Source organism: Heterocephalus glaber, unplaced genomic scaffold, assembly GCF_053883595.1.
Source record: "Heterocephalus glaber isolate CG9 unplaced genomic scaffold, H.glaber_assembly_v1.0 deba00000122, whole genome shotgun sequence".
Lineage (NCBI taxonomy): Eukaryota > Metazoa > Chordata > Mammalia > Rodentia > Bathyergidae > Heterocephalus > Heterocephalus glaber.
This window is the reverse complement of record NW_028258138.1, coordinates 86,919,471-86,937,731: the sequence shown is the minus strand read 5'-3', so window position 1 is coordinate 86,937,731 and position 18,261 is coordinate 86,919,471.

The window sequence follows — 18,261 nt, the reverse complement described above, 5'->3', positions numbered from 1 at the left end:
CAGAACAATGATGAAACAGAATCAAATGGGAGTCCACATTCTCTCTTCAAGATTTTGCATCTGTGATATCATGAAAGATTGCAGTTCAGATGTGTAGATCAATAACATGCTCATCTAATGCTTGGCTGCATGAGATTAGCATTATGTAAACTTAAGCAAGAGCAAATAATCAGAAGGCAAAATTATCTTTCATCAGAAAAAGTTCAGAATTAGTTTGTATTTCCACACCATACAAATAGCACTGATTAGTTAAGCCGATGTGCTTTCCACAGGAGCACAGCTATAATACCCACCCTATGTGTGAAAAATTCAATGAACTCAAATTTAATGCCCTAATTGTACCAATGTAAGTCACTGTCAGGAAAGAGTATGTAGCCCATTCCCTAATAGTTCCTGTAACAAAAGTATTTTACTAAATTTGGCAAACAAATGCAGAGAAAGTCTAAAGAGAAGAACACAATAAAGGCAAATGATTCTTTCTAAAATGCATTAAAATGGTAGCATGAAATGATTGGTTTTTCTCCACCTGGGTGTACTCTCAAACCAGTTACTCTTCACACTGATATAATTATTTTCTTTTGATTTTTCTATTTCTACATAAATTTATGTGATTTTTCATTTTGAAATAAGTTCTAGAAAAAATTCACTCAGCTAAAATGTCTTAGACCCACAAATATGAAAACAATTGTAGGATGTAACCATTCTTCAGGATTCATAACCAAATCCTTTTATTTCTTAGTGAACTAAAAATACTACCTTCTATTGGTGCCCCAACCATAATAAAGTATGATGAAGTAAATATTCTAAAAATGACAGCTTTGCTAATTTCTTATTTTTTTTTTGTACCTAATACAGTGCTCAATAACTAGTTTCCTTTGTACACATAACTACTCAGCACTATACAAGAACTGTTTAATCTTGACAAATTCTGACAAATGGGCAAAGATTCAGATACACCATCCTTTCTTCCAGTGTACATCAAAAAGAAAAAGGTCAAATTGATGGACAGTGGGAAGAAAGATGATTTGTTTTTGAAGACAGACACCGGAGGTCGATGTGTGAATTTCAGACAGGCAGAGTAACAGCCTGACAGGCGAAAAGAGAAACAACTTTGTGATCCAGAATGCACTTGCAATGTCAGAAAAAATAAGGCATTAAGTCCCGGCTTCAAAGCAGCAAGTGTGGTAGGGTAGTTGATGCAAGGGATGTGGGTTTGGGAGAGAACAAAGGAACCAAACTTGGCTCTGCTTCCTCCAGGTGCTTCCGCTAAGTCCTAATCAAACTTGGCTCGGGCCTACTTGGGGATCATTGCTAGAACTTTAATCCGCCTTGTTCTTGCCTTTCATCTGTTTCTCTGTTGCCTGGGAGCTGGAGTGATTTATTGATTTTGATTCTGATTTGTAAGAATTTCAAGAAGGAACTTTTAGTGCCAGACCAAGGTACCCAATTTAGAAGGTGCTGAAAATATTTTGTGAAGATGTGGCTTTCCCACCAAGTTTCTAAAGAACTTAATTGGCCTCTTAAATAATAGGTTTGATTTAGAAGCCTGGTGCCAGGTTACAAAGTGCTGTCTGGCTTAGATCTGTCTCTTTCAAGCTTAATGAATGTCTTTGTTCAGTTTCCAAACCTTCCATATGGTCAGTACTGGATGGAGCACGATATTTTCACCCAGAAAAAAGAGTTGAATATATTTACTCATAATTCCTAATTGAACAGTTAATATAGAGTCAAAATTTAGCCTATGTGTCTCAAATAATTTATATGTTTTGGGGAGTCTTAGGTTCATTTGACTCTACTCTGGGGCATTTATATAAAATGCAGTGCCAGAACATTCATGATTGATTTGGTTTCGTTGCTGATACTCACAAAATCTTGATTTCCCTTGACTTCCCACACGGCAAGCTAGTTCAGAAATGTAATAGGGACAATATCCTAGCACTGTTCTCTGAGGAGCTCAAAGTATTTTTCAATCAACCCCTCATTAATCCTTACAGCATTCCTATGAAGTTAGCCAGCAGACCTATTTCTATTTTATAATAGGGATCAGATTTTTCCATGGATAGGTGATTTGTCCAGAGATGCATATACTATCGATGGAAAGGGAGGAAAATTAGGTTTCCTGTATTTTAGATCACCGTATAATTTGTACTACAAACTTATAAACTTGTGAAAATGAAAGGAGCACTGTTAGCAACTATCCATAATAACAATCATAAGCTGGAATCTATGCCCACGCTGCTTATGTCCCAGTGAATGGAATAGAAAGAAACCACAGTGCCTAGTTGAGCCCAGAAATACCGATCTTACTCATATGAAGGATGCCTAAGTGAAAATAAGAAATACATCAAAGGTCTTGTTCCATCACAAAATTCCATAAACAGAGTGGCTTACACAACAGCCATCTATCTTCTCATTGCTCTGGAAGCCAGGAAGTCTAAGATCTGGGTGTGTCGGTACCGTATTTGGCTTTTGGTGAGGACTCTTGCAGGCAGCCGGCATCTCACTGTGTCCTACATGGCCCTGAGGCAGAGAGCAAGCTTCATGATGTCTGTCTCAAAAGGGAAGCAACTCATCAGGGGCCCCTCATGACCTCATTGCCACATAATTAACCCCTCTATCCCCTATTCCAAGACCATTACATTGGAGTTAGGGCTTCAGCATCTGAACTTTAGAGGAACACACTACACTCCATGAAATTGCAGTGGATGTCATTACTTCATTCTGCCTCCTTCTGGAATTTCTCTGTGTGTGGAATACACAACCTCATTCTAGATATCAGGGACGCCAAATTTTGGCATCAACATAAATCTTGTGGAACCAACAAAAAATAAAGGATCAAGGATTCTTGTGGGTGAGTTATCCACTGGGGGAAAATAAGAAAAAAAAATTATAACCTTTAATTGATATGTTTTGTGGTGAGAATGATTAACTACGAGTGATCCACAATACAATCATTCCAAAAATAATACAGGAGCTTCCAAGTTTTTGAGAACAACAAAAGCCAATACTCTGTCATTGTTCAAAAAAGTAGTCCCTGGGTGTGCTGGTGCAGCCCTGTAATCCCAGCACCCTGGGAGGTTAGGCAGGAAGATCATAAATTCAAGCTCAGCATGGAAGACTTAATGACTTACCAAGGCACTGTCTAATAATAAAAATAAAAAATAAAAAGGGCTGGGAATGTAGCTCAGAGCCAAGGCCCTGGGTTCAGTGCCCAGTACCCCAAAAAAGATTTTTTTGTAATATTAGATTAATCAACATGATAGTTATGGATTTCTAAATTCATGCTATTTGTAGTGCATATTTTTGTACTTAGATCTCATCTTAGAATCAAGCATGAACCATTGGAAGGTTTTAGGCAATTGTGAGAAGGACGAATGATGTAATCAAGTTTGCATTTCCAGAGGTAACTAATACTAAAGTGAAGGCAGGACCAAAATTATCTTGCTTATTTGTTTTTCTTTAGATCAGTAGTTTATACTAGGGTCAATCTAGTTCAAAATGAAATCCTATAAGCCTATATAACTCAGATCAAGATGTATTAGTGTTAATCTTGAGTTATATTTATGAGGACTAGGCTATATTGAATATTAAGTTAGGTTCAGTTAAAATTACATTAAGATAAAGTTTATAGCAATATAACAACTTTGAATTTCTAGATAGAATATGATTTATATTAGGTTATATTTCTATGAATTTAAGGATACAATTTTTATTTTTGCTATGGAATCTTGTTGAAAAAGTATACTTTTCCACATATGTAAGTATTATATCTTGTTGATCAATAAGATTTTAAATTTTCTTTCTGTAGATAAATTCACTTACAGATTTTTATTATTGTTGATTCTTGTATATCTTGTAACAAAATAATTTAAAAATAATGCAAAACTTGCTTCTTTCCAAATTGGCCGATGTTTATATCCTTCTCCAGTTTAATTACATTACATTTGGCTTACAATATGTTCAATAAATAGAATACACAAAAATAAGCTTAGAATGTACATCTTTATTATTTGTCCTTAATTCAAATGGACTTCTGTTTAAATAAGATTCTGTATTTTGGTTTACATTTCATCTATTTTATTATACTTACTTTTCACTAAGGTCAATTGCTAATATAGGTTGAGGTTTCTGAACATGATCAGTATTATATTTCTTGACCTATTAATATGATAAATGATAATAAAGTAGTATAGTCATCAGTAGTCATCAAATCTTGCCTAGCGTGACCAACTAATTGGTTGTGAAGTATAATTTTAGTAACAATGTGACTTTGGATTAAAAATATTTTTGGAACATTTTCATTATATTTATGTGAGATAGGCTTGTATTTTATTCTGTGGGGTTTGTGAGAGAGGCAGAAAGCATGGAAAGAGAAACACATACTCAGCTTTTGTTCAGTTTGATGACATTCATGAATATATGTGGATTTATTCCTATCTTCTATACTTGGAAACACTGAAGACAGTAGGTGTGTGTGTGTGACAACCCTGCTAACTAATATGCCTGGTTACTGATAGTCAAAAAGCCAGACATTGATATAAAAATGCTGTCTAGATGGCATCTCGTTCCAAAGAAACTGTAGTTTTCTTCAGGCTTAGAGGCTCACCATCTTGGTCTCATCAGAGCCGGAAACTCTGAGGCTTGATGTCAGTTTGGTAACGGATGGTTTCTCTCTTGTTTTCTAGGTAGAGATGAGTTTTCCAGGAGTCTCAGTGCCCAGGGCTGTTTCTCTGGCCCCTCTTCCTTGCTGGTTCCTGAACTCCAGGTTTTGTCTTTCCTGTTGCTGAGAGGTCTGGTTAACTAAATTATTTTTCTTCTGTCAGTTCCATTTTATGCTGAGCTCCGTAGTCCCTCACTCACCGCAGCTGAGGAATCAGACACAGCTTTGTGCACAAAACCTTTCAGAATGCCACTGTGCTTTCTTTCTTGGTCCCTTCATTCCTGGCCACTTTGACAGCCAGAAATGAGGGTCATTTTTGTCTCTGCGGACCTAAGAGGTTTCCAAACTTTTCAAGCCACCACTTTCTTTATGGCCATCTGTGAGACAGAGGTCTCAGAATGGAAAGGGGGCGGGGTGGGGGTGGGGTCGTGGGACGTGCGAAGCACTTGCCTCTCCCTTCTCTCCAGGCGCTGGGCCATTCCACTTCCAGATGCTTCAATTACTAGCTGATGCCTTTACATCGCTACTCATTTGTCATTGATTTCTTCCAGGTTTCTCAATTGTTTGCCAGGTGAGATGGCATGATACAAATCACCTTGTCATAGCTGGAACCGGAAGCAGAAAACTTTAAATAGCAAAGTTACCAGTTCCTCCATGTCTAAAAAATTTCTACCTGCAAATGTCTATGCCTACTGATTTGTCTGTTGAGAAAAGAATGCCAATACATTGATAACTTCTACAGTTTTTTATCTGTGTTAATATATCTTTATAAGACAATAAGATATTTAGATTTTCTAGTCCCTGTAGTCACTTTGGTCATTTATATTTTCCCATGGAAAAAAAATCATATCATCCAGGGTTTCCAACATATTTCCATGAAGTTAAGAAAATGATCTTATAATTACTTAATTTGATCAATGACTTGATTTCATTTCTTTTCCCTCCATTTTTAATACTTGTGGATTATTCCCATTTTGTCTGGATTGAGACTCTATGGAACTATTTTCATTTTGTAAATCAGTTTTATTTTTCCCAAAGAATCAATTCTTGAGTTTATTTTTTATCCTGTTACTCTATTTTCAGATAAAGGATATCTCAAATAAAAAAACTTAACCATTCCTTTGAAATTTCTTGTTAATGATTTTAATTTACTGCAAAATAAATATGTAATATATAGTATTATAAAATATATAATAATGAAAGAACAAAATTTAATAGACTGAAGATGTGAGATATAAGAAATAAAGGCTATAATTTTGGAGAATTACATTGCAGAATAGTAAAGGATCTGACTAACCCTCCAGCTATAAAAATAAAAATAACAAAAATGAAAAATACATACTGCAACATAAGTTGGTCAGCCTTGTCTGTCTTCAAATAACTATAAATATTATTCTACCTTTGTTATTTATACTTTTTATTGTTTTCTTGTTATTTTTCTTATGTACAATTCATTTTTGAATAAATTTTGAAAATATTTCTTCTTAATTTTGCTAGTTCTAGTGCAATATGTATCTCTGATGGTACAGGTATTTTTTTTCTCTTTTACTAAGCTCGCTTTGCATATATTGCATTCATCTTATATCTGTTTTAAGCCCTTTCACCTCTTTTTAGATCACTTACATCAGATGAGTCTTATTGATGTAAGGAGGAGGCTGGTTTTAACTTAACAGAACAGTGCATTTCAAATTTTTATTAGCTTTCTGACTCAAAGGTAATTGATATGGTATGTATTCCTATCTGTCTTTTATTGTCATATTGTCCTTGTTGCTTTTCTCTATTTAACGTGAAGTATATTTTATGTATCCACAGAGGTGATGTCTTTCTTATTATTATCTTTGAATGAAGATCATTTTGTCTGAGCTATTTATTAAAATACTTAAAAAGATCAGTGGATAATTTATGTCGATAGAGGGCATCAATATCATTCTATTCTACTTTAATATTATCTGAGCAACTCAGTACTCTGGGGAATCTTTTGCCACTGATCATGGTCTGTCTGGCTGGCTGTTATCATTAATCTCACCTAGAGAACTGTGGCTGCACGGTTGGATACAGACAAGAGATGAAGAATCGGTCTGTGTGTCTCCTACAGATGTATAAAAATTATGACTTTACCTGGTTGAAATAAAATAAAAAGGACTATGTTGAGAATCTTATAATACATAGATTTTTTTAATCAAATCCAGTGTTTAAATAATATGAATAGGTAGAACTCTTGAAGTCATGAGTATAGGCAAGGACTTTGTGGATAAAGCCCTGATTGGACAAGAAATAGCACCAAGAATCAAAAAATGGGATCATATCAAATTAAAATTTTCTGCAGAGCATAGGAAATAACTAATATAGTGAAGAGATAATATACAGAATGGGGAAAAATTGCTAGTTAATCCATGGACAGAGGATTAATAAATATAATATATAAGAATTCAAAAACATTAGACCACCCAAAATTAAATACCCAATCAAAAAAATTGATAATGAAATGAATAGACAACTTCTGAAGGAAGTACAAATGGCCAATGAACACTTGAAATAATGTTGGACATCTCTGGTCATTAAAGAAATGAAAATTAAAACAACACCGAGATTTCATCTTACACCAGAAAGAATGGCCACCGTTAAGAAATCAAATAAGAACAAATGCTGATAAGGCTTTGGAGGGAAAAGGAACCCTTCTACAATGTTGGTGGGAATGTAAACTAGGGCAACCATTATGGCAATCACTATGGAGATTCCTCAAAAAAACTAAAACTGGACGTTCCAGAAAACTGAGCATCTTCCTGAAAGAGTTAAAGACATCATATTACAGTCATACATGCAGGCTCATGTTATAGCAGCACAATTCATAACAGCTAAATGTTGGACATGGCCTATATGTCCATCAACAAATGAATGGATAAAGAAAATGTGGTACTTAGACACAACGGAGAACTACTCTACCATAAAGGATAAACTTGAGTCATTTATAGGAAAATATATGCACTTTGAGGCCATAATCTTAAGTGAAATAAGTCAGACATACAAGTTTAAATATTGCATGGTTTCTCTTATATGAGAAGCTCAAAATATAAATAAAGGGCAAAATGAAAGATAGATAATAGGAAACAAAGGGACTGATCTTTTGCAAATGAGAGGGGGACCATGAAATGGAGGAAGGGGTGAGGGAGGGGAGATGAAGGGGATTTTAAAAGTTAAGATGTGTTATGTACATGTACCAACTCCCTGCGAGGAATGTGCAAACATACTAATAAAACGCTAAAAATTTAAAAATAATAAATTCTGTTGTACATTAAAAAATAATCTTAGTAGGGAAGTAGATATTAAAATGAGGCTAAAGATCCTGATAATATGTATCTACAGAACATGGATTTCATACCTACTTCACTCAAGTTCATCAACTCGGACTCTCTATTTGGCCCAACTCTATAAAAATCTCAACCAAGCATTATATTAACAGGGAAAAAAAACTTACCTTGAGAATCTGCAATTCAATCTTATCTTCCAATCAAAATCTCCAGTAGGTAAACAACTTGAGAAAATAGCCACAATTCACTTGGGTTGATAATCCTGTTTGCTTAGAAGAACAAAATTGTTTATATTGTATTTTTTTTACCTGTGGGAAAACCTTGGAAAAACGTATGCAGATGATGAAGTGTATCGAGACTGCAATATTCATATTTTAGAGATGCAATATTTATTCATTTGGTTTTAGTATTTAAATATTTGTCGATAAGCATTTTTTATTCTAATTTTAAATGTGTAAAGGAACATTTTAGGTGTGCTATTTTTTAGTTGAAAATTATAAGAACTTTGACTATGTTACCAGTACTGCTTTATCATTTAAGATAACTTACAATTCATGATTTGGTAGGTTTAATTTATCAGCTTTATAAGAATTATTTTAGTACTCTGAAAGGTTTTGTTTGTTAGCCAGATAATTAAAGTGTTGACAAAGATGATTGAACATATAAAATTTATAAATGTAATTCAAAATTTTTAAGGGAGTTTAATTAACTAAGTTATAAATGGAAGCAAATATTAATCAAACCCCCTCTTAAAAATGATTTGTAAATGCACTGGATTTATAAACAGAAAACTAAGGTTTTCATTTAAACTTTAAAATAGTTTTTACAATGTTTTGAAATTTTATTTTAAATATTCTGAACATCGACTTAAAATATTAAAGGGTTTTTTTACAATAATTTTTATATTTAAAAGCCGGCCTAAAACGTACCTCAAAAGGCTCGTTGGTAACTGCAGTGACTCCATAATCTGAACACCTGGCATCAATTCTTCCGTCTTCTTTTATTTTTAATTTTTAAAGGTTATACATGCACAGAGTCCAGGAGTCGTGTCATTCTTCAAAACTCACATAAATAGCAACATCCCAACCGTCCATCTCATTTGACCCTTCCTCAGAAAATAGTGCTTTCACTTAGTTCAAAATCTCTCTGCATTGTACTTCTTTTTCTCTGATTACTAGTCTAATAGTTCCCAGCACTGAAAAAAAAAAAAAAGGAATCTCATTAATGTCCAACTTTGGGTGTTTTCAATTGATTTACACAATGGTGGCTAAATATTTAGCTCTCTTTTTGCATTTTCCTTGTATGGTTATATTTTTAACTTTGTTTGAATTAAAAGCTAGCATATTTGTATGGTTAAAAGCATGTTGATCTACTCAGAGTTGACTCGTGTAGCATAAATGGTGCATTTCTTTCCTACACATTTTTTAAAAATTCTTTTATTGGTACATTTTAGGTATACAACACATTTACATTTCTCATTGGGAACTTGTACCTTTACATGATGCATCTTGGTTCTTATTTTTTTCCCCATTCCTAGCCCTCTCTTCACCCCCTCCACCCTTCCCTATTTGCAAAGACTTTGTTTCCACTTTTTCCATTTCTCATCATTTTTCCTTTCCCTTCTTTCCTTTCCCTTGGCCCTCCCACTACCCCTACCCCTTTGGGCCTTTTCTTCCTATTTCACATTATCAAGTATTCATTCTAATCATTAGTACATTTTAGGTATACAATATAATGACATTCATCATTGAGATTTGCACCTTTACATGATGCATCTTGGTTCTTATTTTTCCCCCTTTCCCTGCCCTCCCTTCAACCCCTCCATCCCTCCTTATTTACAAAGACTGTTTCCATTTTTCCCTTTTCTCATATTAGTTCCATTCCCTTCTTTCCTTTCCCCTACCCCTCCCACTTCCCCTTCCCCTTTGCCCCTTTTCTTCCTATTTCACATTATCTATTATACCTTTTAGTCCTATTTACACTTTCAGTTTCTCACACTAGAGAAACTATTTGATATTTATACATGTGTGTCCTACACATTTTAATGTCTCAAATTGAAAATTTCTTTGTTTTTGTTTTCTATGGTTTTCTGTGTTTATCAAAAAGCCAACTCCAAACCCCTTTCCAGTTGTCTATCTAATTAGTCTAGCAGTATTATTTTATCAGATTCATCTTTTGGGAAAAAAAAAGTTGTCCTACTCTATTTTGATCTGCATATGTTGCTTCTCTCCTGCTGTACATCTAACCTGGAGCTACTTTGTAATCCATACCTATTTTCCCTTACCACGCCCTCATTTCAGTGAAACATTCTCCAGTAACTTCCCAAAATACAACGCCATGGTGATGCAGTTTTGGACCCTTGCATGTTGCAAATGCTCGATATTATGTTCTCATATCTGATAGAAAGTTCAGTCTGACATATTGATTGATATTGATTGATGTTCTTGAAACATCCCTTGGGCTTTCAGGTCACGATTGCTTCTCAACTTTTTCATTGCTTCCATTGTTAATATATTCAAATATTTTTATTCCTCTAGATTTATTTTTATGGTTAAATTGTCCCGAATATAACCTGTTAATATCTGTTTTCAAATGTTTTGGCAAAAATGTACATATTTTATTCCTTGAAAATTTTTTAATTGTCCAGCCTCCTGTCTTTTTGTTCTATTTTAAGATATTCTTTTTAGTTTGTCTTCTGTCCATGCCTCTCTGCAATTGCGTTCAAAACGTTTCATTGCTATTTTCATATTACAACCCTACTAAGTAATCGAACAAATATGTTAACTAATATTTGCAAGACCCTTATTTATATGAGTTGTTAATAAAAAAAGAACAGAAATATTCTAATTCCACATTAAATTTTTAAAATTCTAATAAAATTAATATTTTGTGGACATTTAAAACTAATAAGAAATATTTTGATGTATTTTAATGAAGACACTGTAAGTCATAATCAGGATGACATCATTTGTTTTCCAAAAGGGACATATATAAATCTGTGAATTAAAGTATTTGAATTATAATTTACATTTTTATAGTGGAGTACTAAAGGATGTAAGAAAGGCCAGGCAAGTGAAAGAGAAAGAGAGATTTCAAAAAACATTTAATCTACTTCTGGAATTTTGAAATTTTAGAATCAAATATTACAAAATGTTATATTATTTACCTTACTGTTTATAGCATTTCAATTAAATGCTTATAGCATTTCAATAAAAAAGAAATGGAAAGAGGAATACTGATAACAACTGCAGCTTTTGCAATTTTCATAAATGACTTTTTCTTTCTTTACCTTGTGTTAATAAATGCCTATCAGAGCAACAGCAGATTCTGCACTGAGTTGAGGATATACATATTCAAATATGTGTGAGTATACACATTCAAATATGTGTGTATATACATATTCAAACATGTATGAATATGTATATTCAAGCCTCATCTCCACCTGTGCATACTGGGAAGCTATGGGTTCTAACTGTGCATGTGTTTGGAGGTATATGCCATTTGTATCAATGACGGAGACATGACTAGCATTTACCAAGTGGGGACTGGAAATGACCTGTACCCCACATACATTCCATCTACACACACACACACACACACACACACACACACACAGAGTAAAACAGACACTTTTGCCCAAAGGTTCTTCCTTACTGGTAGAAACAGTGTTACATAATAACAAGGTATATTCAATATGCTAAGAAAGATTGCAGTTCAGGTACGAAGAATTTCAATCTTTTTTGAGATCGTGTAGTTGTAGTCATGATACAGAAGTCTAACTCAGAATAATTTCTGCCAAAATAAAGAATGTTGTTAATCACCTGTTTGTTCCCAGCCTATTGAGTACTGTTCTGAAATTTAAGCAAAAAATGATTTTAGAATAACAGGATAAGGGATCCGTGTAGGGGCTGCCATTTATAGGACAGGCTAAAAGTTCGGAAGAAATTTAGAAAAGACAATGATCAAGGCAAAAATGAATGAGAAGAATAGTATACTGGATTATGAAGGAAGAGTTGTAGTTGACAGGATAGAGAAGATAGTTTCGTCAGAAGAACACAAGAGGAAAGCCACAAGAACGGAAATAAAAACACATAGAAAGGACAGAAAAGAATATTCAGTATGCTCAGGAGTTGAGCTGATAAATTAGACAAACTCAAGTATGCTAGGCCCAGAGAAGAGTAAAAGCTAAAGGCATGAAGAAGAATGTAAATAAATACAAAGAGAAGAAAAATGAGACTATACATAGGTTTTTAATCAAAAGATGCAATGGTTAAAGTTATAAAAAGTATTATCAATATGATTACTGATTGATCAAAAAAAATCAAAGACTAACTACAAATTCATACTGTATTTTGGGAATCAAATAATGTACCTATCTCTATTAATGGAGACATTTTTGTATATGATTTACACAAAAGGTAACTATGAATAATTTCTGAATCTTCTTTCTTTATTGCATGTTTTCTAAAAATTTAAATATAGGATTTCACAGCTTTAGATGACATTTGTGACATCTCCTCCATGAAAATCTCTTGGCCAAAGCTTGTACTTTACCATCAGGTTTCAGGTTGGATTTTCTTTAGAGGTACAAGAGTAGTCCCCTTTATCTGCAGGCATATGTTCTGAGAACCCTCCCAAAGATGCCTGGAACTTTTCTTATTACCAAATACTCTATATGTTATGTTATTTTTCTATGCTAAAATTTAATTAACAAGTTAGATATGTAAAGAGATTAATAAAAACTAATAGTAAAATAGAACAAGCACAACACTATACTGTAATAAAGTTGCCAACATCACCACTCTTGCATTTGCCACCATTATTAATTAAAATAAGGTGTACCTGAACACAAGGACAGCAATACCATGGCTGTTGCTCTGAGGGCCAGCATGGCTACTGGATGACTAACGGTAGGCATGGTATATAGCACGGATACGCTGGACAAAGGGTGATCAGGGCAGTGCACAGCAGGATGGCACAAGATTTCATCATGCTGCATGAACACAGAACAACATGCAATTTAAATCTCACCAGTAGTTTACTTCTGGACCTTTTCACGTATCTTTTTCAAAGAATATAAACTGTGAAAGGCAAAATCATAGGAAAGGAAGAACCACTTTATGTCTCTTTGAACCAAATGTGACATCATAAATATGACACATAACCTGTTTTCTCTTCAGCCCCACAACTCTATCTGAAACCTTTATTTTAAAGTGGTTCCCCTCTTAGCGGACCCCAGCTGATGGCTAATTTGCACTCTTGGTTCAAAACTGGAAATGACTCACAGACTCTTCTTTAGGTTAAAAAAGTTGTAATTATTTTTTTCTCCTGGGAGCTGGATCTTCAGCAAAGGTAGGAGCTGTTGTGTCAGGAAGGTTAATGTGGGCCCTGCTGTCCCCAGAGTTGTCTGAATAGTGAACATTTACAACCATTACTACAATGAGGCTCAAAAAGGGAGTAAAACCTCATTGTAGAATGAGGAGAGAGAGGTGCTTAAACAATTAAAATTACAATGCCAGTTATTTGCAGTAGGAAGGAGAGTTTGTCATTAGTCTGAGAAAAGAAAGAAAGCATTGGATAATATCATAGAGGTATGGAGACATTTTAACTGCTCCAGTGAACAGTTTGATTTAAAAAATTAAATGAAAAGGTAACTTGTAAAACACCAAAATAAATATCAAACTCTCATGTTAATATGATACTAATATCCTACAATTCATGTTTTGAATATAAAATCAGTAACTAAAATGGATTTTTAAAGCAAGAGTACTAAATTTAATTTGATTTAATATAAAATTTACCCACATAAGAATATAATAATTTTGACGAAAATCTTTTTTTAAAATAGAATTTGTAATATCATATTCAAATATTTCTCTAGTAATTTGTTACATAAAATATTCCAGAATATTTTGGCAAAATTATTCATTACATATGTTCAATAATTAAGTATATTGTCTACCTTTTCTTTTTCTTTATTTTGTTTTGATACTGGGTATCGAACTCAGGTCCTTGCACCAGGTGGCAGAACCATTGAGCTAAATCCCCAGCCCTACTTTTTATTTTTAGAAATTGCCTTTTAAAGATATTAAACAAAGAGAAGGACAACATATTCATCTGGGAGATTTTTATATTTCTAGATAAACTACTTCCCAGAGATGACTCTTGACTATTGACATTGGGACTACTTTAAATTAAAAATAAATAGGGCCCTGGGCGGGTGATTTAGCTCAGTGATGCCACTGCCTAACTCACAAATGCAAGGTCTTGAGTTCAATCCTCGGTACCAAAAACAAAAAATTATATATAATAATAAATAGGGCCCTGATAAAACAAAAAGTGAAAAAAAGAAGCTCAAAATAATATTGAAAGCTAGAGCCAGAAATTATTTGAGATAAAATTTCCTCTGATAGTCTGGAGATATTCATCCAAAAAGCAGAATTTATATAGTCTCTCACCAAAAGAGCACATAGCCAACCAATTAATAGTTGATTTTCATAAGAAGATGGTAAGAGAAGATAGAAGAGAAAATAATTACACTAAAACCTCTTTTAAATTTAAAGATGTCCTAAAGTTTAAAAAAACTGATTCAATGGGTTAATGTCAACTACATCACTGCACAATAAATGTCTCCATTGACACTTCACCTAGTGCTTTGAGCTTTCATCCCTAAACTTCCCTCAAACAAGATTTTATTAGTACAAAAGATAGTAAACTCTCTCATTTTTTTCTTCACTTATTAACTGAAATAATTTGTAAAAAATCATTTTCTCCCAAATGTTTGTTGGTTACCTCAAAATATATTTTTAACAGAAAAAGTAAGATTAAAAACAGACATGCTTTATCTTGATTCTCTACCTTGTTTTTTAAGTAATGAGGAGGCAGCTTCTACAATCTTCGATAGTGACTAAAAACTGATTTTCCATAAAGAAATTTAAAATTTTTGTAAGAGGGTGATAAATAATAATTCACTCAGCAACTATTTCGTGAATGTTTACTGCTAGCCAAGGTTGGTTCTATTGCAGAGGGCAGAAGACTGAAGCAGCAGCTCCCAGCATATCCCAGAGAGAGAGAAGTTTGGCTCCAGGTCCACCATTCCAAGCTTAAGGGACCAGGCCTGCCCATGGAACTGACAATAGCCAAGAGGTCAAACAGCCTAGAAAACCATCAGCAGAGATGAATGGATAAAGAAAACATGGTGTGTACTTAAAGTAGAATATTATTTAGCCTTAACAAGGGGAATTCTGTCAAAGGATACAACAGGTATAAATTTCATGGACACTAGGCTATGTGAAGTAGTAAAACAGTCACAAGGACAAGTACCTCAGGATTCCTTCTATATGAGCTATCCAAAGTAGTCAAACTCTTAGAAGTAAAAATATAATCATGTTGTCAGGACCTGGAGGAAAGAGGAAATTACTACTCAATGGATTATGACTTCAGATAAGCAAAGGAAATAATTCTAGATTTCCACTGTACAACAATACGTATCTAGTTCACAAACTGTTCTGATTAAAAATTTGTTAACAGCATAGAATTCACATTGTATGTATTTCTTTACCACACAAAGTAGTATTGTTTATATTTTAGTGGAGAAAGACAAACTAACAAACAGTAGTGTAGTGATAAAGGTTGAACAATATCTAGAGCAATCAAAAGAATTTGGGATAGGAGAGCACAGTCTTGGATAATGAAAAATTCTGTAATGAAATGAAATAGGGACAAAGACCTGTGAGGTGCAGGGGGTGAGTAACATGGAATTTGGAAAACACAGAAAGAGAAACAGAACATAGTAAGGAGGTGCTGATGATAGGGAATCAGGCACACAGAGGACAAGGTGCGACCAAGCTGGAGGGAGCAATGGCAGGTTCCAATTTGTCAGTGACGTAGGGGTATGGATACCATAAGGGCTGTAAGCTGGGTTAGACGATTATTAGACAAGAGGAAGGAAAGCAGGAACAGGGCCAGGGTAAAAGGGCAGGTAATAAGAGATGTGAATGTGATCAAAATACATTAGACACATTGAAATCCCCAAATGTGACCCTAGGGTTGGAAGGTGGGTCAAGGCGGGTGGTGGTGATGGTGGTGGATTATTAAAGTATATTACCTGCATGTACCAATCTGCCAGAATGGAGCCCACTAACTTCTATGGCCAGTATGCACTAATAAAAACTACGGGCACAAAAGAACTCTGCAGTTAATTCTGAATGAGAAATGGAAGCATTAACACATTCCCAGGGGGCTGTAATTCCTATGTCTCCCTTTGCTGCCGGGGGGGAGTTTGAACCACCGGTGGTATGTTCATGACTGTCCCATGTGTGACTGTCCCACTTCTGTCACTGGTGGTTCAACTCCCCTGATGGGGCAATCACACATGTACCAGTGGTTCAATCCAGAAGGAAAGTACTAAAATATTTTATCAGAAGAGCAAAAGCATCTGCCATCCATTAGAAGAGGCTTTGTCTACCTGCTGGGTGGAGTGAAGAGATACAGGGCAGAGAGGGTGCAGAGAGCGGCAGGCCTGGGGGACCTTCTTGTATAGAAACAGTGGAGGTGTGCTGACAGTGGTCGGCCTGGGCTGCCATTTCCTCTCTGTGTCAAGGCTTGGGGACTTCCGGATCCCCCAGGTTCCTCAGTTTTTGCATTCGTGTCTCAGATGCAGTTAGAATCTTTTCACTCTGATTCCTGTCCACCCAGACTGTCATCAGGGAGTCAGTGGTCCATCCTAACTTACCGTGGTGTCAGAAAGGAGATGACAGATGTTCCGGGAGACAGTGATAAGGCTGGTGAGAACCTTGTGAAGAGGGACTCGTTCCCCTCCTGTGCCAGCCCTGCCAGCAGAAGAATGGAAAGCTGTACAGGTTTCCTAAGGGCTCACACCTTTCTATTCTGTTAGGAAGCAGTTAGAAGAAAAGAAAAAGGGTGTTCTCCTTATGTTTGGGATATCTTTTCTTTCTCGTGAAAAGAAATCAAGACATGTTATTTGTCTAAGTATTGTTTTCTGTGGTCCACCAGCACTGTTGCTGAATTTTGGCATTCCGCTCTCTCGTGTTGTAAATTTCCAGTACCTGGAACTGTAACCATCTCGGTAACCTCATGTTTACCTTGGCAAAAATCAGGAGAGACTGTAATGGCGTCAACAAATCAGATTTTATTGATCATCAATAGTAATTATTGAATCAGGAACGCTAACATGTTTTCTCCTAATGTTTCAAGAATTGCTATAGAGACGGGGAAAAATCAAAATACCTGCAAAATGTTGTAAACCCATATGAAGTGAAAGTTAAAATGAGAAAAATATCCACATTACTTTGGACCATGCAGCTCTGGGGAAATAGGATCTCAGCACCTGAGCATTGAATCATTCTAGAAGAATAAACATATCTCTAGTATTCACGGGGGAAATGGTATCAGAAAGACACTAGGCCAATTAAAATATACATTCATAGGCCTCTAGGCACTGTGGAGACTGCTTTTAGAGAAGAGAAGAGAAGAAAAGCTCATCTTAGTTGTCTAACAATTCTGTTGGGGGCTTTTCTCTAAAAACAGAACCATATACATGTTTATAATAGGGAGCATGTGAGTTGCAATACTTCTCAAATTACGTGAGGAACCAAAGCAATGTCTCCGTTTCAGGTAATCAAATAATGCATCCTTATTTAGTGTTTGTCCCTAAATTCTGTGATTTTTATGAATAATTCAGAGCAATGGTTTTGCCTTCTCTCTCTACAGCAGCACTTGGAAAGTTTCCACTTCATTTTTGTTGCAAAAACACAGCCAAGACTCCTAGAATGGGAACAATGTTTAAAATGTATTTTTCCATAATAAAAATACCTTGAAAGGGGCAACTCACTTACAGAGCTCTCAACTGTGATAATTCCTGTGGACTTACCCTCAAGAAAAGTAAGGTTTTGATCACTCTTTGTGATGAAGGAGAAAGAAGACAATGTTGGTCCACATTGTGGTAGGACAAACTCAGCTTACTTATTACTCTGTCACCCAAAGCAAAATAAATTCAAGCTTGAACAAAGCTGACATTGATCCTTGTCACAGGCTGTTTCCACCTCCTGCCCTCCTCAAAAAAATCATGTTGAAAGTAAATGAAAATGCCAGTACAACATACTGGAATCTGTGGGACACAATGAAAGCAGTTCTACATGGGAAATTCATAGCAGTGAATCCCCATATTAGGACAACAGAGAGAACTCAGTTAAATAACTTAATACAGAAACTCAAGCTCCTAGAAAAAGAAGAGCATAACAAACCCAAAGCTTGTACAAGAAAGGAAATTAT